The 26617-nt window shown below is 36.9% G+C and overlaps 1 protein-coding gene and 1 pseudogene across 1 annotated transcript in view; both read left to right on the forward strand.

The window, feature by feature from the left end:
• LOC136388291 (zinc finger protein 699-like) overlaps positions 1–26617 on the forward strand; it is a 343451-nt gene that overhangs the window by 38140 nt on the left and 278694 nt on the right.
• On the forward strand, positions 5529–6455 carry LOC136389231 (olfactory receptor 7E178-like; annotated as a pseudogene).

Below are 26617 nucleotides of genomic sequence, written 5' to 3' on the forward strand. Positions count from 1 at the left end.
CAACTGCATTGTTGCAAAAATTAAACAACATCGTGGAAAATACATGTGTAGTTACATATGTAGTAAATGTACATAGAATGGACAAAATAAATTTTAGATAACATTATTATTAACTACTTTGATAAAAAGTATCCTGTGATTTCAAGGTATGAGTTTCCCTGGATCTCTTAGAGGACATTTTATTCTGATTTTATACAAGTAGGTACTGAGTGTACAAAAGGAAATGACTAAATCTCACTAATTAAAAAAATCCTTATTGATTTATAGAGAGAGAGGAAGGGAAAGAGACAGAGAGAGAAAGAAAAAGAAAGTAAGGGAGAGATACCAAATTGTTTATTCACTTCTTTAAGCATTCATTGGTTGACTCTTTTATGTGCTCTGACCGGGGATCGAACCTGCAACCTTAGTGCATTGGGAGGGTGCTTCAATCAACTGAGCTACTTGATCAGGGCTGAATCATATAGATTTCTGAGTTCTCAGAACTGTTTTTAGCACAGAGTCTGTAACAAAAACAAAAAAATCTTTGTAAAAAGTTAAATAGACCCTTATTTCACACAAACACAGAGCAGGTGATCAACTTCCACCCATTAGGTGCTTCCTGCCAGTCCTTCCATCCTGTTGAGCATATTGCCCAGGACTAGAGGATGAGACACAATAAGGACCATATGTATCTACAACATGGACTTTCTATAAAACTCTTATTTTCCTATTAGAGGATATACAACATTCAATTACCAAAAAATTGTGATTTTAAATAATATATATATTTTTTAGGTGAGGAGGAAAGATAGTAAGGCAGACTTCTGCATGCACCCCAACCAGGATCCACCCAGCAACCCCTGTTTGGAGCCAATGAGAGAGCGGAAGAGAAGCAGATGGTTGCTTCTCCTGTGTGCTTTGACTGGGAATCGAGCCCAGGACATCCATAGCTGGGCTGACATTCTGTCCTCTGAGCCACCAGCCAGGGCCTAAATAATGCAAATTTTAAAGGTTGGGGAAGAGAATGATCAATATTAATTTGTGGTCTGAGGCATTTTTAGGATTTCACATTTAGGATGTCAAGTCATTCCATGCTCAAGTTCCCTGGGACAGCAAAGGACTTGACCTCTCTGCCCTGTTATTAAATAAAAGTCATTAAATATTTCTTAAGATTAACTTTATCAATAACCTGCTACTGCAATAACAATTTAATTCTGATTAAAATATGATAACTGAATATTAACTTCCAAACTTCTGGGGATATTATTTTCTCCACTTCTAGGTAAAAAAAAATGCCATGAGAAAGAGGTTAAATATCTATACACATTTATTTATTTTATAATTTTATTTAGAAAATTAAATTTAATGAGGTGACATTTTCAATGAGTACATAGGTTTCAGGTAAATATTTCTATAACATTTGAACTGTTTATTATGTTGTATACCCATCACTCAAAGTCAAATCATTTTCTGTCACCTTATAATTGTCCCTCTTTACACCCTCACCCTGTGAACCACTTTACTTAAATCTAGTGTGTGAAATATGTGGAACTCAAATTCTCATCTCCTTACTACTGACTCCTGTCCAGGATTCTGTTCCTTCCACTAGAGCTGCAAATATATATATCTTTTCAAGCTTGCTTGGTTCAAGGTGAGGAAACAGAGGCAGAATCACTGATCCTGGGTGGATTGGGACTCAGTGAGGTCATGTGATTAAGGGAATGAACCAAGTGGTTCACAGGGGCCTTTCTGGAATAAATATTGTGGTTTGTAGGATTTTTTATACATAATCGTGTTTTTTCAGTCTCACTTTGGAAATATGAGATGGACAAAATTTATTTCCTTCTACAAGTTGAGAATTTCAAGGGAGCTATCATGACATAACTATTACTATACAGACTTCAGGGACATCCTGGTTCTATATCTCAACAATAAGAGCAGATAATTCATTGTATTTCACTTTTTATTGCAGAAATTTTAGGCAACTAATAGAAAAAAATCACTGTGCACTGACTTTTATAATGCAAACAACTTAAATATATACTTCACATATATTTAAAAGTATTCTCAACTGTGTGATATGGAGAGGTAAAAAGAATTTTCATAAGATTGCCATTATAATAAATTAAAAAATAAAATAAAGTCTATCTCTTTGGCAATAATATTCATTAGCTTAAATGTTTAAAGTAGATGCATACACTTCACAGAAAGACTTAAAACAAAGTTTTAATGTAAACATTTCAGGGACAATATGTGTAGTATGATACTTTACAGCTAAATTTTCAGAAACACTGTTAATGAATACAAAATAATCCCAATATCATGGAAAGATTGGCAGAAAAATATCCCTACCAAATTTCCTGACACTAGTTGACTCTGTGGAACAGGGATACAGAAGAGATAGCAACAAAACTGAAATTTCATTGGTAATGTTGCAAATCTGTATAAAATGTAAGTTCTGCAAAAATATTACGGAATGGTCACATTTTTAATATGGTGAGTGGATGTCAGTGATAATAATAGATATTATTAATGAAGCTTTCACTAAGTGCCTGGGAATGTTCTAAGGCAGTGCTGGGCAATTTTTTGAGCTTGGTGTGTCAAAATTCGCCAAAAAACTGAGCATAACTCAGGTGGTGTGTCACTTCAAAAAAACCCCCATAATTTCACAGTATTTATAGTTTAAATAACAAAAATGTATAATTGTAATATATAACTGTATTTAATAAACCAAAAACCAATCATTTAACTTACCTGCTTAGTGACTTTTTTGTACATCTGTCAATTGGTTTCTTTTGTTGGTCTTGATATTATTTAACTTGTGTGGGGTGCTATGAACTAAGATAAGTGAGGGAGAGGGGGAATTCTTTAACTAACCTGCCTATTAGTGACTTTTTTGTTGCTGAATTTCATTGGCTAAGTCTTCAATTGAAGGTTGGTATTTTGTACACTTCAAGCCCAAGCAAGTGCTACTAACTTCATCTGTCAATCTGTTTTATTGTTGGTTTTGATGTTATTTAATGCTGAGAATAAGATATCATAAAAGTATGTAGAGGGAAAAATTGTGAGTAAAGCCAATGCTATATTTTTCAGGGTGCTAAAAGTGTCTGGTAATCTGTTCCAGGCACTCCAAATTTCTAGTTTGTAGTGGCACCCTCTTGGTTCTCCAAATGGCACCTTTCCAGATTCTCAAGCTTTGACCTCAAGTCGACAAACACCTGAGCCCAGATGCTGTCTTGAAATTCTGCAAGTTGCATCTTATGTAAATTAAGATGGCTGCCGCTATTTCTAATGGCGGGAAATGGCACTCATAGCACAGGCTCTCACCTCTCCCAGCCTCCCCCTCACTTATCTCAGTAATAATGGTTAATTAGAAATCCATGACACCCCAGAACAGTAGATTGGATGATGGTTGCTGTGGTTATATGGTTGCTGGTAATGGCGATCACAGGGCCCCCAGAGATGTGTTTGTGTGGCATTTCACTGCTCCCTGCTCCGCTGGCCAGAAATGAGGTCAAAGATCCCCTAACAGCCTATCTGGAAGTCCCAGAACTAGACGCTCTGTGCCGGAGTTCTGTTGTTTTGGCCTACAGACCTCCAGCACAGAGTGTCTACACTATAGCAAATATTATATCCTCAGCTACTGTACCTGGCCATGCAGAAGCTGAGGATGAAATGTCCTTCTTGGCATGTGGCCCCATACTTCTCTGGTATGCAGCCTGCATGTGGTGTGTGTCATCAAAAATGGCTATGTGTGTCAGTGCTGACACGTGTGTCATAGGTTTGCCACATCAGTTCTAAGGCAATGACTCTAAGCTCTGGCTGCACATTAGATCACCATCAGACTCACATGTAGAGAGTCTGGTTTAACTGGTTCTAGGCTGTGGCTAAAGCATCAGTAGATTTTAAAAGATCCACAGGTAATTAGAATGGCCAATCAGGAGTGAGAGCCACTGGTTTATAAAATTGCTTAATTTAATTTTTTTGAAACAACCCTATAAAATTAGTTTTTATATTTATCTCTATTTTATAGATGGGAAACTATCCAGCTTCTGTTATATTATTTCTTGTGCTTTCCCCTTTTGCATTTTTTCACATTAAATCACATTGCAACCTGCCAAAAAAAAGGAAGTCTCAAGTTGTCCTCAGGCACCTGGTGTACGAAGAACTGCAATTTCTTTTATTAGGATGGTTTGACATAAAACATTCTTAACTAGGCTTAGAAAGACTGAGTTTCAGACATCCCTTTGGGACTCCTCTTGGTTGTAAAACCCCAACTGTAAATAAGGTAGTTAGTTTGATGAGGAAAGAATGCTTTCCAAATCTTAGAATGAGGAGCATGTTTAAACACTTTAACCAAATCACTACATAATGAGAAAAACAAAGCAAAGGGCAGTTTCAAACACAAAGACTCCCAGAGATTGTAGAATGTTGATTATTTATAAATAACTCTGCACAAAAAGCCTATGGTTAGATTAATATCTGAAAAGGTTTTTTAAAAAACTCACATATTTGAGTGACCACTGATTTCCATTGGGAATGAATATTGGGGAAACCAAGTAAGAATTAAAACCCAGGAGTTGGCTGTCATATAAAAATTCTAACTGATTAGTTATATTTGAATTTTATTTAAAATACAGGTAATATTATTGAGTATAAAAATTCTAAATTAAAAAAATTTTTGCATTGTATTTGGGTAAGTTAAAGTACGTTTGTTTTTTTGCATCTTTTCACCAGGGTTGTTTCTTTTAAGGGAGATATTTCTTATTCCATTCATTTTCTTCAAAAGAGGAAACTAATAATTACCCTGTTCATCACTTTATTAACTCCATTAACTTAGTATCTCTAAAGTAGATATATATACAAAAATGAGTAAATAGTCAATGATGACAAAGTCCTCTGAGGTAACGAGTTTGTCACCACTGAGAAATATTGCCAAAGTACTGGAGTATGTGTCCCATAAGTATGAACACTTTACTTTTATTTTCTGTTGTTTCTTTTTTATTTTTATTTGTATTCAGTGAGAGGAAGGGAGGCAGACAGAAAGACTCCTGCTTGCACCCCAACTGGGATCCACCTGACAAACTCACTAGAGAGTGATGCTCTGCCCATATGGGGCATTGCTCTGTTGCTTAGCAACTGAGCTCTTCTTAGTGCCTAAGGCGGAGGCCATGGAGCCATTGTCAGTTCCTGGGGCCAACTTGCTCCAATCGAGCCATAGCTGCAGGAGGAGGAGGATGAGGAGAAAGAGGAAGAGGAGGAGGAGGAGGAGGAGGAGAGAGAGAGAAAGAGAGAGAGAGAGAGAGAGAGAGAGAGAGAAGCAAAAGAGAGGGAGGTGGAGAAACAGGTGGGCACTTTTCCTGTGTACCCTGACTGGGAATCAAACCCAAAACATTCACATGCCATCCCAACACTCTACCACTGAGCCAACTGGCCAGGGCCTATTTTCATTTGAATTAATCCAAAATATACACTTGGCACTGGTGGCCTGTTCAGTCATTTCATCTATTCCCAAACCTCTTTTCTTTTTTAGGAGGTGTCTCGGCCCCATGGAACTAAAGAATCTAACACGTGTCTCAGAGTTTTCCTCATGAAAACTCTGTCAGATGATCTAGAACTGCAGCCTTTGCTCAGTGGGCTCTTCCTGTCCATGTACCTGGTCACCCTGTTGGGGAATCTGCTCATCATCCTGGCCATCAGCTCAGACTCCCACCTGCACACCCCCATGTACTTCTTTCTCTCCAATCTGTCCTTGGCTGACATCTGTTTCATTTCTACCACTGTCCCAAAGATGATAGTAGACATCAGACTCACAGCAGAGGCATCTCTTATGGGGGCTGCCTGACTCAAATGTCCATTTTTATGTTTTTTGGATATTTGAACAATCTACTGTTGACTGTGATGGCCTATGACCAGTTTGTGGCCATCTGTTACCCTCTGCACTACTCAGTCATTATGAACCCATGTCACTGTGGGCTGCTGGTCTTGATGTAATTTTTCATCAGCTTTTTGAATTCTCAACTGCACTACTTGAAGGTGTCACAACTTACCTTCTTCATGGATGTGGAAATACCTCATTTCTTCTGTGACCCTTCTCAGCTTTTCAATCTTGCCTGTTTTAAAATTCATGCCAAAAACATACTGATCTATTTTATGGGTGTCATTTTTGGTGGTATTCCATTCTCAGGGATCCTTTTGTCTTATTCTCAAATTGTTTCCTCCATTCTGAGAGTCTCATCAAAAGGTGGGAAGTATAAAGCCTTCTCTACCTGTGGCTCTCACCTGTCAGGTGTTTGTTTGTTTTATGCAAAGGCCTTGGGGTGTACATTGGATCAGCTGTCTTGCATTCTCCCAGGAAAAGAGCAGTGGCCTCGGTGATGTACACTGTGGTCACCCCCATGCTGAAACCCTTCATCTATAGCTTGAGAAATAAGGACATGAACAGCGCCATTAAGAGGATCTTCAAAACAGCTTAATCTTAATATCTATGCCATCTTTTTAATTTTATTTTTACTCTTTGATATGTTTTTTGGAAAAGCCAGTAAAATCGAATACCTAGAACTCAAAATTCTGCCCAATTGGTTTCATACTGAATTTTGCTATTTGGAATATCATTAATTGGATTGAGGGATTTTATCTCATTATAATAACTGCATGATTGAATCATGTCAGAGCTATAAAGACTTGTTTATTTTTCATTTATCTCAGACATCCTGGAGAAATGCACTACTCTGAGTGATAAAGAAGTGCTGGAAGCTTGGGAACCCTGCTGAGGCTTGTGGGGGGGCCTATGACTCTAGTAAAGCCAGAGATTGAGTCAGGGATTTGGGAGACCTGAGTGAGAAGGAAGTGGTTTTCCCTGACTGTTTGCTCATCTGTTTACAGTCTGACTAAATCCAATGAGAACCTGAATGGCCACAGTAACAGCCCCTGGCCTTACACTTGACTTAGGATGGTGAACACACAGTACAATTTATTGAGTATGTATTATAGAATTGTACACCTGACACCTGTATAATTTTATTAACCTGTGTCACCCCAAAAAACTTAATTAAAAAAGACCTGAGAGGACTGTAACCCTACATTTAGAACACAGACATCTGTGAATCCCATTGTAGGATTTAAGAAAATTGTCAATTGCGAATATTAAAATAGATGGTTCTCTAATGTAACAACATACATAAATTATACAGAAAAAGTAGAACTTCAGCTATCTTTCAGAGTAACAACAACAAACAACAAAACTCCCAATCCTTTAACCAGTGGTGGGATTCAAATAATTTCACAACCAGTTCTCTGCCCTTATGACAATTGAAGTATTAAAAAAGATATAGGGATGACATCAGAGTAATAGCGTGGTAGGAAGCAATACCAATAAATCTCCCCCAAAACTCAACAAGATCTTCAACCAGAAACAGAAAAATCTATCCTTGGAGCCTCCAGATGTTCCGCAATACACCCAAAGCTATGGTCAAGTGAAAAATTGGCTAAATATATAATCAAACCCCGAAGGAAATAGGGAGTAAGAAACGCTCCGCCTTCCTCACTAACCTAAATAGGGCGGCTTTCACTGGTCATTTCTATACCTAGAGTATAGAAACTAAGGAGGGCAAAGGGGGTGATTAGAACCAGGCCACAGCACAAACAGCCAAACCAGGCTGTGGCACGGAGATCCAAGCTGAGGAAAAACTATGCTTGTAACAATCCAGTCAATACAAGCTAGCACTCACGCCAAACCTACACAAAAAAACACAAGTGGGGCAGCCATTCACCCCAATCTCCTGGTCGGCGTGTGCAGATAGTGGGTGAGAGATTCCTGTTAGAGCGCCAGGAGTGGGCGCCTGTGTTACCCCACAGAGAGGCAGAGTCAGAGGCCTTTGTGTGGGCCAAAAGCAGAATCTCTGGGCACCCCAGCATCCTGAAAAAGCCGCGCACAAGGAGAGAGTGAGAGCTAATTCCAACACTGGAACTTCTCCGTGCAGGCGGGGGTCTCACTCGGAGTGTGAGGCAGCCGGCCTGATATCCTGGTTGGTGCGCAGGGAGAGTGGGAAAGAGATCCCTCCAAGCACCTTGGGAGTGGGCGCCAATTGGATTGAGGGATTTTATCTCATTATAATAACTGCATGATTGAATCATGTCAGAGCTATAAAGACTTGTTTATTTCTCATTTATCTCAGACATCCTGGAGAAATGCACTACTTTGAGTGAAAAAGAAGTGCTGGGGAGCTTGGGAACCCTGCTGAGGCTTGTGGGGGGGCCTATGACTCTAGTAAAGCCAGAGGGGCAGAGTCAGAGGCCTTTGTGTGGGCTGAAAGCAGAATCTTGGGACCACCCCAGTGCCCTGAAAAAGCTGCGCATGGGGAGGGAGCGAGAGCTAATTCCAACGCTGGAACTTATCCGTGCGGGCGGGGGTCTCACTTGGAGTGTGAGATGGCCGGCCTGATATCCTGGTTGGCGCGCATGGAGAGTGAGCAAGAGATTCCTCCGAGTACCACGGGAGTGAGTGCCCGTGTTTCCGGACAGAGGAGCAGAGTCAGGGGCCTTTGTGTGGGCCGAAAGTGGAATCTCAGGCCACCCCAATGCCCTGAAAAAGCCGCACATGGGGAGGGAGCAAGAGCTAATTCCAATGCTGAAACTTTTCTGTGCGGGCAGGGGTCTCATTTGGAGTAAGAGACAGCCTGCTCCATACCCCAGTCTGCGTGAACAGATAGTGAGCGAGAGATTCCTCTGAGCGCCCCGGGAGTGGGAGCCCGCCCGTGTTACCGGACAGAGTGGCAGAGTCAGAGGTCTTTGTGTGGGTGGAAGCCCTGCCTGATTATGCTAGCAGTTCTGACTGATTAAGCCTTGCCCAGAGCCCTGTGCTGAGTGAGAATAGAGTAGGGATTTGCCAGCTCTTTGAGCCTCTTACTATCCAGGCAGAGGCAGCATCAACCCCATAGCTGGATTATCAGCCTACTAATTCAGGAAGGAAAGACTAGGAGAGAGGCTCAGGGAACACAGACTCTCTCACTGTCGGAGCCTACAAATGCTAATGAGCCTCAACTGCCAACGAGACTGAAGCCCAATATATGACATCGCCTCAGAGACTTATCAACTGCAAACCTCTACCTGAGCGTGCCACAGGGGCAAAACCCGGGGTACAGAGTCACCAACCAGGAAGAGGGAGAGAAAAGAAAAAGCAAGAAGATAACCTGTCAAAATCAAGAATAATCCACAGACTTTAAAACCTATCCTATTTTATTATATTTGTTTGTTTGTTTCTCTTATCTTCATGTCTTGATTATTTTTTTCCTCTTCCTTGATCGTTTAATTCTCTGCCGGTCTTACTCTCTCCTCTCTGCCGGTCTTACTCTCTCCTCTCTTTGAACTACACTACCCATAAGTGTTACATCTCCCATTATCTTCTCTTTCTTCTTGCTTTCTCTCTATAAGGGTTGCATTCCAAAACACTTAACTCTCTCTTTCTCTCTCTCCTTTTTTTCTTTTTTCTTCTTTTTGTGGTTCCCTCTTTTTTTTCCTCTCTCTTTCTTTTCTCCCTCTATATTAGTTTCTTCCTTTCTCCTTAATGTTTCCTCTCATTCAACACTCAATAACGAACAAATTATCTTATCTGGGACTCAAACTTATGTTTGTGGCATTTAGGGGGGGTTTACTTCACTTTTTTAACTCCTTAGCAGTGCTCCCAAACCTGGCTCTCCATTTTATCTAGTTCTTGTTCCACTAAATACAATAGTAATTTTTAACTCCCCCCCCCCATTTTTCTGCTTTTCTCTTATTCCTCTCATCATATCTCTTAGACAACCAACACCTAAAAGTAAATAATTTTATTCTTAACCGAAATTTTTTTCCTTATTTGCATTTTGTGGGTCCATACCCCTTCTTTTGCCCCTTTATTACTTCTCCACAACTCAGGCCCTCCATTATAGGCATTGTTTGTTCTATTTAGCACAATATAATTCACAGTTTACCACAAGATTTTCTCAAGAAGGAGGGGAGAGGAGAGGAGAGGGAAAAAAAGGGGGAGGGGAATAATTTATTTTTATTTTTTTTAATTTTTAATTTTTTTAAATTCTTTTCTATTTTTAAAGAAGAGAAAATTGAATATCATGCATACAAAAGAAAGAGAGGTAACAGATAGATAAGGAAAAATCTATGGATAAAAAATTTAATATATTGGAAACCTTGGAGCTAAATGACAGATTTTAAAATAGAAATCCTAAAAATACTCAGAGATATACAAGAAAACACAGAAAGGCAATTTAGGGAGCTCAGAAAACAACTCAATGAACACAAAGATATATTACCAAAGAAATTGAAACTATAAAAACAAATCACACAGAGATGAAAAACTCAATTCACAAGCTGAAAAACGAGGTAATAAGCTTTGCTAATAGAACAGGCCAGTTAGAAGGTAGGATTAGTGAAATAGAAGACAAGCAACTTGAGGCACAACAGAGAGAAGAAGAAAGAGACTCAAAAATTTTTTAAAAAATGAGATAGGCCTACAGGAATTATCTGACTCCATCAGAAAGAATAACATAAGAATAATAGGTATATCAGAGGGAGAAGAGAGAGAAAATGGAATGGAGAATATATTCAAAAAATAATAGATGAGAACTTCCCAAGCCTGTGGAAAGCACTAAAGCCTCAAATTTAAGAAGCAAACAGAACTCCGAATTTTCTTAACCCCAACAAACCTACTCCAAGGCACATCATAATGGAATTGGCACAAACCAAAGATAAAGAAAAAATTCTCAAGGCAGCCAGGGAAAAGAATACAACATATAAAGAAAGGCCCATTAGATTATCATCAGATTTCTAAACAGAAACTCTACAAGCTAGAAGAGAGTGGACCCCAATATTTAAAGTCCTGAAAGAGAGGAACTTTCAGCCAAAAATACTATACTCATTAAATATATCCTTCAAATACGAAGGAGAAATAAAAACATTCACAAATACAGAAAAGATAAGGGAATTTATCATCAGAAAACCCCCAATCCAGGAATAACTAAAGGAGGTTCTCCAATCAGATACAAAGAACAACAACAACAAAAAAACAACAACAAAAAAACAAGGCCACAAGTAAAAGCTCCACCAAAAACACAATAAAACCAAATTTAAACTTTGACAACAAAAAAAAGGAAGGGAGAGGATGGAGCTTAACAGTAGCAAAGGACAATGCAGTGCAAAAGTACTCACAAGATAGTGCACTACAATGACCAGGGTAGGGACCCTTTTCATTACTTAATGGTAACCACCATTGAGAAAACCACCACAGAAGCACATGATTTAAAAAAGAGAGCAACAGAGGAAAACTGTATAGAATACAACCAAATAAAAACAAAAGATAGAAAAATGAAAGAGAAGGATCAAACAAGACACAAAACTAACAGAAAGCAATCTATAAAATGGCAAAAAGGAACCCACAAGTGTCAATAATTACAGTAAATGTAAACGGATTAAACTCACCAATAAAAAGGCACAGAGTAGCAGAATGGATTAAAAAAGAAAATCCAACTGTATACTGCCTACAAGAAACTCATCTAAGCAACAAGGATAAAAAGAAATTCAAAGTGAAAGGTTGGAAAACAATACTCTAAGCAAATAACATCCAAAAAAAAGCATATGTAGCAATACTCATATCTGATAATGCTGACTACAACACAGCAAAAGTACTCAGAGACAAAAATGGCCATTTCATAATGATTAAGGGGACGCTGAACCAAGAAAAATAACAATTCTTAATATATATGCACCAAACCAAGGAGCACCAAAATATATAAGACAGTTACTTATTGACCTTAAAACAAAAACTGACAAAAATACAATCATACTTGGAGACCTCAATACACCGCTGACGGCTCTAGATCGGTCATCCAAACAGAGAATCAATAAAGTTATATTGGCCTTAAACAAAACACTAGAGCACCTGGATATTATAGATATCTACAGGACATTTCATCCTAAAGTGACAGAGTATACATTTTTCTCCAGTGTACATGGATCATTCTCAAGAATTGACCATATGTTGGGCTACAAAAACAACATCAGTAAACTCAGAAGAATTAAAGTTGTACCAAGCAAATTTTCTGATCATAAAGCCTTGAAACTAGAATTCAACTGCAAAAAAGAGAAAATTCCCACAAAAATGTGAAAACTAAATAACATACTCTTAAAAAGTGAATGGGTCAAAGAAGAAATAAGTGCAGAGATCAAAATATATATACAGACAAATGAAAATGACAATATGACATATCAGAACCTATGGCATGCAGGAAAAGCAGTGATAAGAGGGAAGTTCATATCACTTCAGGCATATATAAACAAACAAGAGAAAGTCCAAGTGAACCAATTAACTTCACACCGTAAAGAACTGGAAAAAGAAGAACAAAGAAAACCCAACACCAGCTGAAGAAAGGAGATAATAAAAATCAGAGCAGAAATAAATGAAATAGAGAACAGAAAAACTATAGAAAAAATCAACAAAATTGACAAACCCCTGGCAAGACTTACCAAAAAAAAAAGAGAAAGAACTCATATAAACAGAATCCAAAATGAAAGAGGAGAAATCACCACGGACACTGCAGATATACAAAGAATTATTGTAGAATACTATGAAAAAATTTATGCCACTAAATTCAACAACCTAGAAGAAATGGATAAATTCCTAAAACAATACAAACTTCCTAGACTGAGCCAAGAAGAAGCAAAAAGCCTAAACAGACCTATTAGTAGAGAAGTAATAGAAAAAATATTAACCCCCCCCCCAAAATAAAAGTCCAGGCCCAGATGGCTATACCAGCGAATTTTATCAAGCATTCAAAGAAGACTTGGTTTTTATTCTACTGAAAGTTTCCAAAAAATTGAAGAAGAAGCAATACTTCCAAACACATTTTATGAGGCTAACATAACCCTCATACCAAAACCAGGCAAGGATGGCACAAAAAAAGAAAACTACAGACCAATATCTCTAATAAATACAGATGCTAAAATACTAAACATAATACTAGCAAATCGAATACAACAACATATTAAAAAGATAATACATAATGATCAAGTGGGATTCATCCCAGAATCTCAAGGATGGTTCAACATACGTAAAACGGTTAACGTAATATACCATATCAACAAAACAAAGAACAAAAACCACATGATCTTATCAGTAGACGCAGAAAAGGCTTTCGATAAAATACAACACAATTTTATGTTTAAGACTCTCAACAAAATGGGTATAGAAGGAAAATATCTCAACATGATAAAGGCCATATATGATAAACCATCAGCTAACATCATCTTAAATGGCAAAAAACTGAAGGCTTTCCCCCTTAAATCAGGAACAAGACAGGGTTGTCCACTCTCTCCACTCTCATTTAATGTGGAACTAGAGGTTCTAGCCAGAGCAGTCAGACAAGATAAAGAAATAAAAGGCATCCATATCGAAAAAGAAGAAGTAAAGGTATCTCTTTTTGCAGATGATATGATCCTATACATCGAAAACCCCAAAGAAACCACAAAAAGATCCCTAGAAACAATAAGCCATTACAGTAAGGTCGCAGAATACAAAATTAATATACAAAAGTCCATAGCCTTTCTATATGCCAGCAATAAAACATTTGAGAATGAACTAAAAAAAAATAATCCCCTTCACGATTGCAACAAAACAAATAAATACCTAGGAATAAAAATAACAAAGAATGTAAAGGACTTCTATAACAAAAACTACAAACCATTGTTAAGGGAAATCAAAAAAAATACAATGAGGGGGTGACGTCACGGAAATGGCGCCGTGAGCAGCGCGTCCGACAGATCTCCCCAAAATCTCAACAAATTTATCAACTAGAAACAGAAACATTTATCCTCGGAGCATCCCAGAGTTCCACACACACACTGAAAGCGAAAGGACTGTTGCCGAGGAGGGAATACGCCTGTGGTGATTCAACCCACACGTGCAGCTGCCCGCGCCACGTCCTGGGGAGTGCCAGCAACCACCGGCGTGCTCTGAGAAGCCGCACGCCCGCGCCCCGAGCCACGACCCGGGGAGTGCCGGCCACCACTGGCGTGCTCTGAGAAGCTGCACACGCGCGCCCCGTGCCGCAGTCCGGGAGGGGCACCAAACCTGTCTTTCCCAGTCAGGAGATTCTCTCTGTGGATGGGGCACCTCACCCAGCCATTCGAGCTAACAATCAAGCGTTGGGGGAGGGGCGCGCAGGCAGCCTGAAATACTCTCTGGAGCACAGCTGCGGATGCAGTCACTGAAATTAGCTTAACCCACGAAATCTACGCACCCACAGGGCTCTAATTGATAAGATCTCTCCCAGTTCAGCGATCCAAGACAAGAGGGATAATATTTTTCAGTGCCTTTCGCTAAAGGGGCGGGGGCAACTTCTGATTGACAGAGCCTCCATATTCAGGGATATACCTAACAAGAGGGACTTGGCAGATATTAAGATCTATATAGCAAGCAGCGATTAGTGCATCTTCTTTCCAGCCAAAACAGGCTACAAAGTGTGGAAAGCCTGGGTTGAGTGGTCCAACTGAATGGTAGGCGCTGAACAGTCACCTTGACAACAATTGACTCCCAGCCCCACCTGATTACGCTGGAGGCTCTGACTGCCAGAGCCTTACCCAGAGCCTTGCGCTGAGTGAGGATAGAGTGGGGATTTCCCAGCTCTTTGAGCCTCTTACTCCCCAGAAAGAAGCAGTGGCAGCCTCATAGCTGGATCACCAGGCTGCTAATTCAGGAAGGGGAGACTAGGGGAGAGACTCCAGGAAAGCAAACTCTCTCTCATTGTTGGACTCTACAAATGCCAACAAGCCTTGACTACCAGCGAGACTAAAGCCAATTTTATGACATTGCCATAGAATCCCATCAACTGCAAATCCCTACCTAAATGTGACACAGGGGCAGAGCCTGGGGTACAGAGTCACCGACCAGGAAGAGGGAGAGAAAAGAAAAAGGAAGAAGTTAACCTCTCAAAATCAAGAAAAATCCACAGACTTTATAACTTGTTCCACTAATTCTTTGTTGTTGTTGTTTCTCTCTTCTTTCTTATTGCCTTTATTTGTATTTCCTCCACCTCGGTCCTTTTATTCTCTGCCCATCTTATGCTACCTTTTTCTTGAACTACACTATCCATGAGTGTTACATTTTATTTCTTTTCTTCATCCTTACTCTCCCTTAGGGTTACACTCCAAAACCCTTAACTCTCACTCTCTCCCCTTTTGTTTTCTCTTTGTTTTTTTTCCCTTTCCTTTTTTTCTTCCTTTGTTTCTCTCTTTTCTTATTTTTTCCTTTCTATTCGTTCCTTCTTTTCTCCTTTTACTTTTCCTCTCATTTAATCCTCAATCATGAACAAATTATTTAATTTGGGACTCAAGTTTTTTTGTTTTTGTTGTTTGTTCTTTTTTTTTCTTTTCTTTTCTCCTTTTGTTCTCAGTTTTCCTTTATTTGTTTGTTTTTGTGGCATTTTGGGTACTTTTTACATTGCTTTTTAACTCACTAGCATTCCTCCCAACCCAAAGTCTCCATTGTATTTAATCTTCACTCCACTTAATACAACAGATTTTTACTTATTATTTTTATTTTTTTCTTCTTTAAATATTATTTTTTCTCTCCTTTTTTCTGTTTCCCTCTTATCCCTCTCATTATAGCTCTTAGTCGACCATCACTTACAAGCAAATCATTTTATGCTTGTCTAAGATAACCTCCTTTTTTTTTTTTTTTTTTTTTGCATTTAGTAGGTCCCTACTCCCTTTTTTGCCCCTTGAACACTTCACCCCAAATCAGGCCCTCCGTTATAGGCAGTTTTTGTTCCATTTAGCATAATATAATTCACAGGTCATCATGATATTTACCTAAAGAGGTGAGAGGAGGGGAGGAGAAGAAAGAAAAAAGGGGGAAATAATAAATCATTACATTTTTTGTGTGTGGAGTGTTTTTCTTTTTTTTTTTTTCTTTTTTTCCCCTTTTTATTCTTTATTAATTCTAATTAACAATATCAACAAGACCACCTTCAGATGCCAATAAGAAAAAGGAAATCGAATATTATCGATACAAAAGATAGAGAGGTAACACAAATAGATGTGGAAAAATCTATGGAGAAAAGATTTAGCATACTGGAAGCCTTGGAGCCAAATAACAGAGAATTTAAAATAGAAATCTTAAAAATACTCAGAGATATACAAGAAAACACAGAAAGGCAATTTAGGGAAATCAGAAAACAACTCAATGATCACAAAGAATATATTACCAAGGAAATTGAAACTATAAAAAGAAATCAAACAGAAGTGAAAAACTCAATTCACGAACTGAAAAACGAGTTAACAAGCTTAGCTAATAGAACAACCCAGATAGAAGATAGGATTAGTGAAATAGAAGACAAGAACCTTGAGGCAGAACAGAGAGAAGAAGAAAGAGACTCAAAAATAATAAAAAACAAAAAAGCCCTACAGGAATTTTCTGACTCCATCAGAAAGAATAACATAAGAATAATAGGTATATCAGAGGGAGAAGAGAGAGAAAATGGAATGGAGAATATACTCAAACAAATAATAGATGAGAACTTCCCAAGCCTGTGGAAAGAACTAAAGCCTCCAATTCAAGAAGCAAACAGAACACCGAGTTTTCTTAACCCCAACAAACCCACTCCAAGGCACATCATAATGAAGATGACACAAACCAATGACAAAAAAAAAATTCTCAAGGCAACCAGGGAAAAGAAGAATACAACATATAAAGGAAGACCTATTAGATTATCATCAGACTTCTCAGCAGAAACTCTACAAGCTAGAAGAGAGTGGACCCCAATATTCAAAGCCCTGAAAGAGAGAAACTTTCAGCCAAGAATACTATACCCATCAAAGCTATCCTTCAAGTACGAAGGAGATATAAAAATATTCACAAATACAGAAAAGATGAGAGAATTTATCATCAGAAAGCCCCCACTCCAGGAAATACTAAAGGGGGTTTTCCAACCAGATTCAAAGAACAAAAGAAAACAACACCACAAGTAACAGCTCCACCAAGAACACAATAAAACCAAACTTAAACTGTGACAACAAAAGAAAAAAAAAGGGGGGGGGAGAAAGGATGAAGATTAACAGTAGCAAAGGACGATGAAGCGCAGAAATACTCATAAGAAAGGGTACTACAATGAATATGGTAGGTACCCTTTTCATTACTTAATGGTAACCACCCTTGAGAAAACCACCACAAAAACACTTGACTTAAAAAAGGTAGCAACAGAAGAAAGAAGTATGGAATACAAACAAGCAAAACCAAACAATAGAAAAACAAAAGAGAAGAATCAAACAAGATACAAAACTAATAGAAAGCAATTTATAAAATGGCAATAGGGAACCCACAAGTGTCAATAATTACACTAAATGTAAATGGATTAAACTTACCAATAAAAAGACACAGAGTAGCAGAATGGATTAAAAAAGAAAATCCAACTGTATGCTGCCTACAAGAAACTCATCTAAGCAACAAGGATAAAAACAAATACAAAGTGAAAGGCTGGAAAACAATACTCCAAGCAAACAACAACCAAAAAAAAGCAGGTGTAGCAATACTCATATCTGATAATGCTGACTACAAGACAGAAAAAGTACTCAGAGACAAAAATGGTCATTTCATAATGATTAAGGGGACACTGAATCAAGAAGACATAACAATCCTTAATATATATGCACCAAACCAAGGAGCACCAAAATATATAAGACAGCTACTTATTGACCTTAAAACAAAAACTGACAAAAATACAATCATACTTGGAGACCTCAATACACCGCTGACGGCTCTAGATCGGTCATCCAAACAGAGAATCAATAAAGATATAGTGGCCTTAAATGAAATACTACAACACCTGGATATGATAGACATCTACAGGACACTTCATCCCAAAGCGACAGAGTATACATTTTTCTCTAGTGTACATGGAACATTCTCAAGAATTGACCATATGTTGGGCCACAAAGACAATATCAGCAAATTTAGAAAAATTGAAATTGTACCAAGCATATTCTCTGATCATAAAGCCTTGAAATTAGAATTCAACTGTAAAAAAGAGGGGGAAAACCCCACAAAATTATGGAAACTAAACAACATACTTCTAAAAAATGAATGGGTCAAAGAAGAAATAAGCGCAGAGATCAAAAGATATATACAGACAAATGAAAATGAAAATACGACATATCAGAATCTCTGGGATGCAGCAAAAGCAGTATAAGAGGAAAGTTCATATCACTTCAGGTCTATATAAACAAACACGAGAGAGCCGAAGTAAACCACTTAACTTCACACCTTAAGGAGCTAGAAAAAGAAGAACAAAGACAACCCAAAACCAGCCGAAGAAAGGAGATAATAAAAATCAGAGCAGAAATAAACGAAATAGAGAACAGAAAAACTATAGAAAAAATCAATAAAACAAGGAGCTGGTTCTTTGAAAAGATCAACAAAATTGACAAACCCTTGGCAAGACTCACCAAGGAAAAAAGACACAGGACTCAAATAAATAAAATCCAAAATGAAAGAGGAGAAATCACCACAGACATCATAGATATACAAAGAATTATTGTAGAATACTATGAAAAACTATATGCCACCAAATACAACAATCTAGAAGAAATGGATAAATTCCTAGAACAATACAACCTTCCTAAATTGAGTCATGAAGAAGCAGAAAACCTAAACAGACCAATCAGCAGGGAGGAAATAGAAAAAACTATTAAAAACCTCCCCAAAAATAAAAGTCCAGGCCCAGACGGTTATACTAGTGAATTCTATCAAACATTCAAAGAAGACTTGGTTCCTTTTCTACTCAAAGTCTTCCAAAAAATTGAAGAAGAAGCAATACTTCCAAACACATTTTATGAGGCCAACATAACCCTCATACCAAAACCAGGCAAGGATGGCACAAAGAAGAAAACTACAGACTAATATCTCTAATGAATACGGATGCTAAAATACTAAACAAAATACTGGCAAACCGAATACAACAACATATTAAAAAAATAATACATCATGATCAAGTGGGATTCATCCCAGAATCTCAAGGATGGTTCATCATACGTAAAACGGTTAACGTAATACACCATATCAACAAAACAAAGAACAAAAACCACATGATCTTATCAATAGATGCAGAAAAGGATTTCGATAAAATACAACACAATTTTATGTTTAAGACTCTCAACAAAATGGGTATAGAAGGAAAATATCTCAACATAATAAAGGCCATATATGATAAACCATCAGCCAACATCATATTAAATGGCGTAAAACTGAGGACTTTCCCCCTTAAATCAGGAACAAGACAGGGTTGTCCACTCTCTCCACTCTTATTTAACGTGGTGCTAGAAGTTCTGGCCAGAGCAATCAGACAAGACAAAGAAATAAAAGGCATCCATATTGGAAAAGAAGAAGTAAAGGTATCACTTTTTGCTGATGATATGATCCTATACATCGAAAACCCAAAGGACTCCACAAAAAGATTACTCGAAACAATTAACCAATACAGTAAGGTCGCAGGATACAAAATCAACATACAAAAGTCCATAGCCTTTCTCTATGCCAACAATGAAATATTAGAAAACGAACTCAAAAAAATAATCCCCTTCATGATTGCAACAAAAAAAATAAAATACCTAGGAATAAACATAACAAAGAATGTAAAGGACCTATATAACGAGAACTACAAGGCATTGCTAAGAGAAATAGAAAAAGACACAATGAGATGGAAAAATATTCCTTGTTCTTGGATAGGAAGAATAAATATAATTAAAATGGCCATATTACCCAAAGCAATATATAAATTTAATGCAATTCCCATCAAAATTCCTTTGACATTTTTTAAAGAAATGGAACAAAAAATCATCAGATTTATATGAAACTATAAAAAATTGATAATAGATTAGCTATTATTAACAAGACAGGTAATAGCAAATGTTGGAGAGGCTGTGGAGCAAAAAGAACCCTCATTCACTGTTGGCGGGAATGTAAAGTAGTACAACCATTATGGAAGAAAGTATGGTAGTTCCTCAAAAAACTGAAAATAGAACTACCTTATGACCCAGCAATCCCTCTACTGGGTATATACCCCCAAAACTCAGAAACATTGATACGTAAAGACACATGCAGCCCCATGTTCATTGCAGCATTGTTTACAGTGGCCAGGACATGGAAACAATAAAAAATCCCGTCAATAGATGACTGGATAAAGAAGATGTGGCACATATACACTATGGAATACTACTCAGCCATAAGAAATGATGACATTGGTTCATTTACAGTAAAATGGTGCGATTTTGATAACATTATATGAAGTGAAATAAGTAAATCAGAAAAAACCAGGAACTGCATTATTCCATACATAGGTGGAATATAAAAGCGAGACTAAGAGACATGGACAAGAGTGTGGTGGTTACGGGGGTAGGGGAGGGGGAGAGGGAAAGGGGGAGGGGGAGGGGCACAAAGAAAACTAGATAGAAGGTGACAGAGGAAAATCTGACTTTGGGTGATGGGTAAGCAACATAATTGATTGATAAGACAACCTGGACATGTTTTCTTTGAACTTATGTACCCTGATTTATTGATGTCACCCTAGTAAAATTAATTAAAAAATATGTCAAAAGGTAGTTTTTTATTTTATGCATTTAATGCTTGAAAAAGAACAATAAAAGAGGTATACAAAACTAGATTATAAGAAATAATTTTAAAATATTAATAAAAAACTGTTTTATAAAAAAAGATATAACAAAAGGTTGTTTATTATTTTATGCATTTAATACTTAAATAAGAACAATAAAAGAGGTACAAAGCTAGGTTATATTGTAAAAGATAGTTTTTTGTTTTTTTATAAATGTTTATTAATTTTTTTTTAAATAATTTTATTTTTTTAATGGGGTGAAATCAATAAATCAGGATACATATATTCAAAGATAACAAGTCCAGGTTATCTTGTATTTCAATTATGTTGCATACCCATCACCCAAAGTCAGATTGTCCTCTGTCACCTTCTATCCAGTTATCTTTGTGCCCCTCCCCCTCTCCCTTTCCCTCTCCCTTTACCCCCTTTCCCCCATAACCACCACACTCTTATCAATGTTTCTTAGTTTCACTTTTATGTCCCACCTACGTATGGAATAATGCAGTTCCTGTTTTTTTCTGATTTACTTATTTCGCTTCGTATCATGTTATCAAGATCCCACCATTTTGCTATAAATGTTCCGATGTCATCATTTCTTATGGCTGAGTAGTATTCCATAGTGTATATGTGCCACATCTTCTTTATCCAGTCATCTATTGACGGGCTTTTTGGTTGTTTCCATGTCCTGGCCACTGTGAACAATGCTGCAATAAACATGGGGCTGCATGTATCTTTACGTATCAATGTTTCTGAGTTTTGGGGGTATATACCCAGTAGAGAAATTGCTGGGTCATAAGGTAGTTCTATTTTCAGTTTTTTGAGGAACCACCATACTTTCTTCCATAATGGTTGTACTACTTTACATTCCCACCAACAGTGTATGAGGGTTCCTTTTTCTCCACAGCCTCTCCAACATTTGCTATTACCTGTCTTGCTAATAATAGCTACTCTAACAGGTGTGAGGTGGTATATCATTGTAGTTTTAATTTGCATTTCTCTAATAGCTAAATAAGATGAGCACCTTTACATATATCTGTTGGCCATTTGTATTTCTTCCTGGGAGAAGTGTCTGTTCATATCCTCTTTCCATTTTTATATTGGATTGTTTGTTTGTTTGTTGTTGAGTTTTATGAGTTCTTTGTATATTTTGGATATTAGGCCCTTATCTGAGCTGTTGTTTGAAAATATCATTTCCCATTTAGTTGGCTTTATGTTTATTTTGTTATCAGTTTCTCTTGCTGAGCAAAAACTTCTTAGTCTGATGTAGTCCCATTCATTAATTTTTGCCTTCACTTCTCTTGCCTGTGGAGTCAAATTCATAAAATGCTCTTTAAAATCCAGGTCCATGAGTTGAGTACCTATGTCTTCTTCTATGTACTTAATAGTTTCAGGTCTTATGTTTAGATCTTTGATCCATTTTGAGTTAATGTTAGTACAGGGGGACAAACTGTAGTCCAGTTTCATTCTTTTGCATGTGGCTTTCCAGTTTTCCCAGCACCATTCATTGAAGAGGCTTTCTTTTCTCCATTGTGTGTTGTTGGCCCATTTAACAAAAATTATTTGACTATATATATGTGGTTTTATTTCTGGACTTTCTATTCTGTTCCATTGGTCTGAGTGTCTATTTTTCTGCCAATACCATGCTGTTTTGATTGTCGGGGCCCTATAATAGAGTTTGAAGTCAGGTATTGTAATGCCCCCAGCTTCATTTTTTTTCTTTAGGATTGCTTTGGCTATTTGGGTTTTTTTATAGTTCCATATAAATCTGATGATTTTTTGCTCTATTTCTTTAAAAAATGTCATTGGAAGTTTGATGGGAATTGCATTAAATTTGTATATTGCTTTGGGTAATATGGCCATCTTGATTATATTTATTCTTCCTAGCCAAGAACAAGGTATATTCTTCCATCTGATTATATCTTTTTCGATTTCCCTTAACAATGGTTTATAGTTTTCATTATAAGTCCTTTACATTCTTTGTTATGTTTATTCCTAGGTATTATATATTTTTTGTTGCAATCGTGAAGGGGATTATTCTTTTGAGTTCGTTCTCAATTGTTTCATTGTTGGCATATAGAAAGGCTATTGACTTCTGTATGTTAACTTTGTATCCTGCGACCTTACTGTATTGCCTTATTGTATCTAGGGATCTTTTTCTGGATTCTTTGGGGTTTTCGATGTATAGGATCATATCATCTGCAAAAAGTGATACCTTTACTTCTTCTTTTCTGATATGGATGCCTTTTATTTCCTTGTCCTGTCTGATTGCTCTGGCTAGAACCTCTAGTACCACATTAAATAAGAGTGGAGAGAGTGGACAACCCTGTCTTGTTCCTGATTTAAGGTGGAAAGTCCTCAGTTTTACGCCATTTAATATGATGTTAGCTGATGGTTTATCATATATGGCTTTTATCATGTTGAGATATTTTCCTTCTATACCCATTTTGTTGAGAGTTTTAAACATAAAATTTTGTTGGATTTTATCAAAAGCCTTTTCTGCATCTATTGATAAGATCATGTGGTTTTTGTTCATTGTTTTGTTGATATGGTGTATTACGTTAACCGTTTTACGTATGTTGAACCATCCTTGAGATTCTGGGATGAATCCCACTTGATCATGATGTATTATTTTTTTAATATGTTGTTGTATTCGATTTGCTAGTATTTTATTTAGTATTTTAGCATCTGTATTCATTAGAGATATTGGTCTGTAGTTTTCTTTTTTTGTGCCATCTTTGCCTGGTTTTGGTATGAGGTTTATATTGGCCTCATAAAATGTGTTTGGAAGTATTGCTTCTTCTTCAATTTTTTGGAAGACTTTGAGTAGAATAGGAACCAAGTCTTCTTTGAATGTTTGATAAAATTCGCTGGTATAGCCGTCAGGGCCTGGACTTTTATTTTTGGGGAGGTTTTTAATGTTTTTTTCTATTTGTTCTTGACTAATAGGTCTGTTTAGGCTTTTTGCTTCTTCTTGACTCAGTCTAGGAAGGTTGTATTGTTCTAGGAATTTATCCATTTCTTCTAGGTTGTTGAATTTAGTGGCATAAAGTTTTTCATAGTATTCTACAAAAATTCTTTGTATATCTACGGTGTCTGTGGTGATTTCTCCTCTTTCATTTTGCATTTTGTTTATATGAGTTCTTTCTCTTTTTTCCTTGGTAAGTCTTGCCAAGGGTTTGTCCATTTTGTTGATCTTTTCAAAGAACCAGCTCCTTGTTCTATTAATTTTTTCTATAGTTTTTCTGTTCTCTAATTCATTTATTTCTGCTCTGATTTTTATTATCTCCTTTCTTCGGCTGGTTTTGGGTTTTCTTTGTTCTTCTTTTTCTAGTTCCTTAAGGAGTGAAGTTAAGTGGTTCACTTGGGCTCCCTCTTGTTTGTTCATATATGTCTGAAGTGATATGAACTTCCCTCTTCTCACTGCTTTTGCTGCATCCCATAGATTCTGATATGTTGTATTGTCATTTTCATTAGTCTGTATATATCTTTACATCTCTGCACTTATTTCTTCTTTGACCCATTCATTTTTTAAAAGTATGTTGTTCAGTTTCCACATTTTTTGCGGATTTTTTTTCCTCATTTTTGCAGTTGAATTCTAGTTTCAAGGCTTTATGATCAGAAAATATGCTTGGTATATCTTCAATTTTTCTGAATTTGCTGATGTTGTTTTTGTGGCCCAACATATGGTCAGTGCTTGAGGAGGATCCATGTACACTGGAGAAAAATGTATACTCAGTCACTTCGGGATGAATTGTCCTGTAGATGTCTATCATATCCAGGTGCTCTAGTGTTTTGTTTAAGGCCACTATGCCTTTCTTGATTCTCTGTTCAGATGACCGATCTAGAGCTGTCAGCGGTGTATTGAGGTCTCTAAATATGATTGTATGTTTGTCAGTTTTTGTTTTAAGGTCAATAAGTAGCTGTCTTATATATTTTGGTGCTTCTTGGTTTGGTGCGTATATACTAAGAATTGTTATTTCTTCTTGATTCAGTGTCCCCTTAGCCATTATGAAATGGCCATTTTTGTCTCTGAGTACTTTTGCTGTCTTGTAGTCAGCATTATCAGATATGAGTATTGCTATGCCTGCTTTTTTGTGGATGTTATTTGCTTGGAGTATTGTTTTCCAGCCTTTCACTTTGAATTTCTTTTTATCTTTGTTACTTAGATGAGTTTCCTGTAGGCAGCATACAGTTGGATTTTCTTTTTTAATCCATTCTGCTACTCTGTGCCTTTTTATTGGTGAGTTTAATCCATTTACATTTAGTGTAATTTTTGACACTTGTGAGTTTCCTATTGCCATTTTATATCTTGCTTTCTGTTAGTTTTGTGTCTTGTTTGATCCTTCTCTTTCATTTTTCTATCTTTTGTGTTTATTTGGTTGTATTCCATACATCTTTCCTCTGTTGCTATCTTTTTTATGTCATGTGCTTCTGTGGTGTTTTTTTCAATGGTGGTTACCATTAGGTAAAGAAAAGGGTTCCTACCCTGTTCATTATAGCGCACTATTTTGTGAGTACTTTTGCACTCCATCGTCCTTTGCTACTGTTAATCTCCATCTTCTCCCCCCACTTTCTTTTTGTTGTTGTCACAGTTTAAATTTGTTTTTTTTGTGATCTTCTTGGAGCTTTTACTTGTGGCTCTGTTTTTTTTGTTGTTGTTGTTCTTTGTATCTGATTGGAGAACCCCCTTTAGTAATTCCTGGAGTAGCGGTTTTCTGATGATAAATTCCCTCATCTTTTCTGTATCTGTGAATGTTTTTATTTCTCCTTCATATTTGAAGGATAGCTTTAATGGGTATAGTATTCGTGGCTGAGAGTTCCTCTATTTCAGGATTTAAATATTGGAGTCCACTCTCTTCTAGCTTGTAGAATTTCTGCTGAGAAATCTGATGATAATCTAATGGGCCTTCCTTTATATGTTGTATTCTTCTTTTCCCTGGCTGCCTTGAGAATTTTTTCTTTGCTGTTGGTTTGTGCCAATTTCATTATGATATGCCTTGGGGTAGGTTTGTTGGGGTTAAGAAAACTCGGAGTTCTGTTTGCTTCTTGAACTTGAGGCTTGAGTTCTTTCCACAGGCTTGGGAAGTTCTCATCTATTATTTGTTTGAGTATGTTCTCCATTCCATTTTCTCTCTCTTCTCCCTCTGATATACCTATTATTCTTATGTTATTCTTTTTGATGGAGTCCGATAATTCTTGTAGGGCTATCTCATTTTTTTTTTATTTTTGAGTCTCTTTCTTCTTCTCTCTGTTCTGCCTCAAGGTTCTTGTCTTCTATTTCACTAATCCTCTCTTCTATCTGACCTTTTCTTTTAGCTAAGCTTGTTACTTCATTTTTCAGCTCGTTAATTGAGTTTTTCATCTCTGTTTGATTTGTTTTTATAGTTTCAATTTCCTTGGACATATATTCTTTGTATTCATTGAGTTGTTTTCTGAGTTCCCTAAATTGCCTTTCTGTGTTTTCTTGTATATCTCGGAGGATTTTTAGGATTTCTATCTTGAATTCTCTGTCATTTAGCTCCAAGGTTTCAATATATTAAATTTTTTCTCCATAGATTTTTCCTCATCTATCTGTGTTACCTCTCTTTCTTTTGAATCCATGATATTCGATTTTCTCTTCCTTAATGGCATCTGAGGGTGGTTTTGTTGATAGTATTAATGAGATTTAATAAAGAAGAAAAAGTTAAAAATATAAAAAATCGAAAAGAGTTGTTTTTTTTTAAAAAAAATTAATAATGCAATAAAGAAAAATAAAATAAAATAAAAATTTTAAAAAAAGGAAATTATTCCCCCCCCCTCCTTTTTTCCTCTCCTCTCTTCTCCCCTCTTTCTTGAGAAAATCTTGTGGTGAACTGTGAATTATAACAAACAATGCCTGTAATTGAGGGCCTGAATTGGGGAAAAGTAATAAAGGGGCAAAAAAAAGAAAGAAAAAAAAAAGAAGGGGGTATGGACCCACAAAAAGCAAATAAGGAAAAAATTTGTGTCAA

This window comes from Saccopteryx leptura, chromosome 1 (assembly GCF_036850995.1).
Source record: "Saccopteryx leptura isolate mSacLep1 chromosome 1, mSacLep1_pri_phased_curated, whole genome shotgun sequence".
In the NCBI taxonomy this organism is placed as follows: domain Eukaryota; kingdom Metazoa; phylum Chordata; class Mammalia; order Chiroptera; family Emballonuridae; genus Saccopteryx; species Saccopteryx leptura.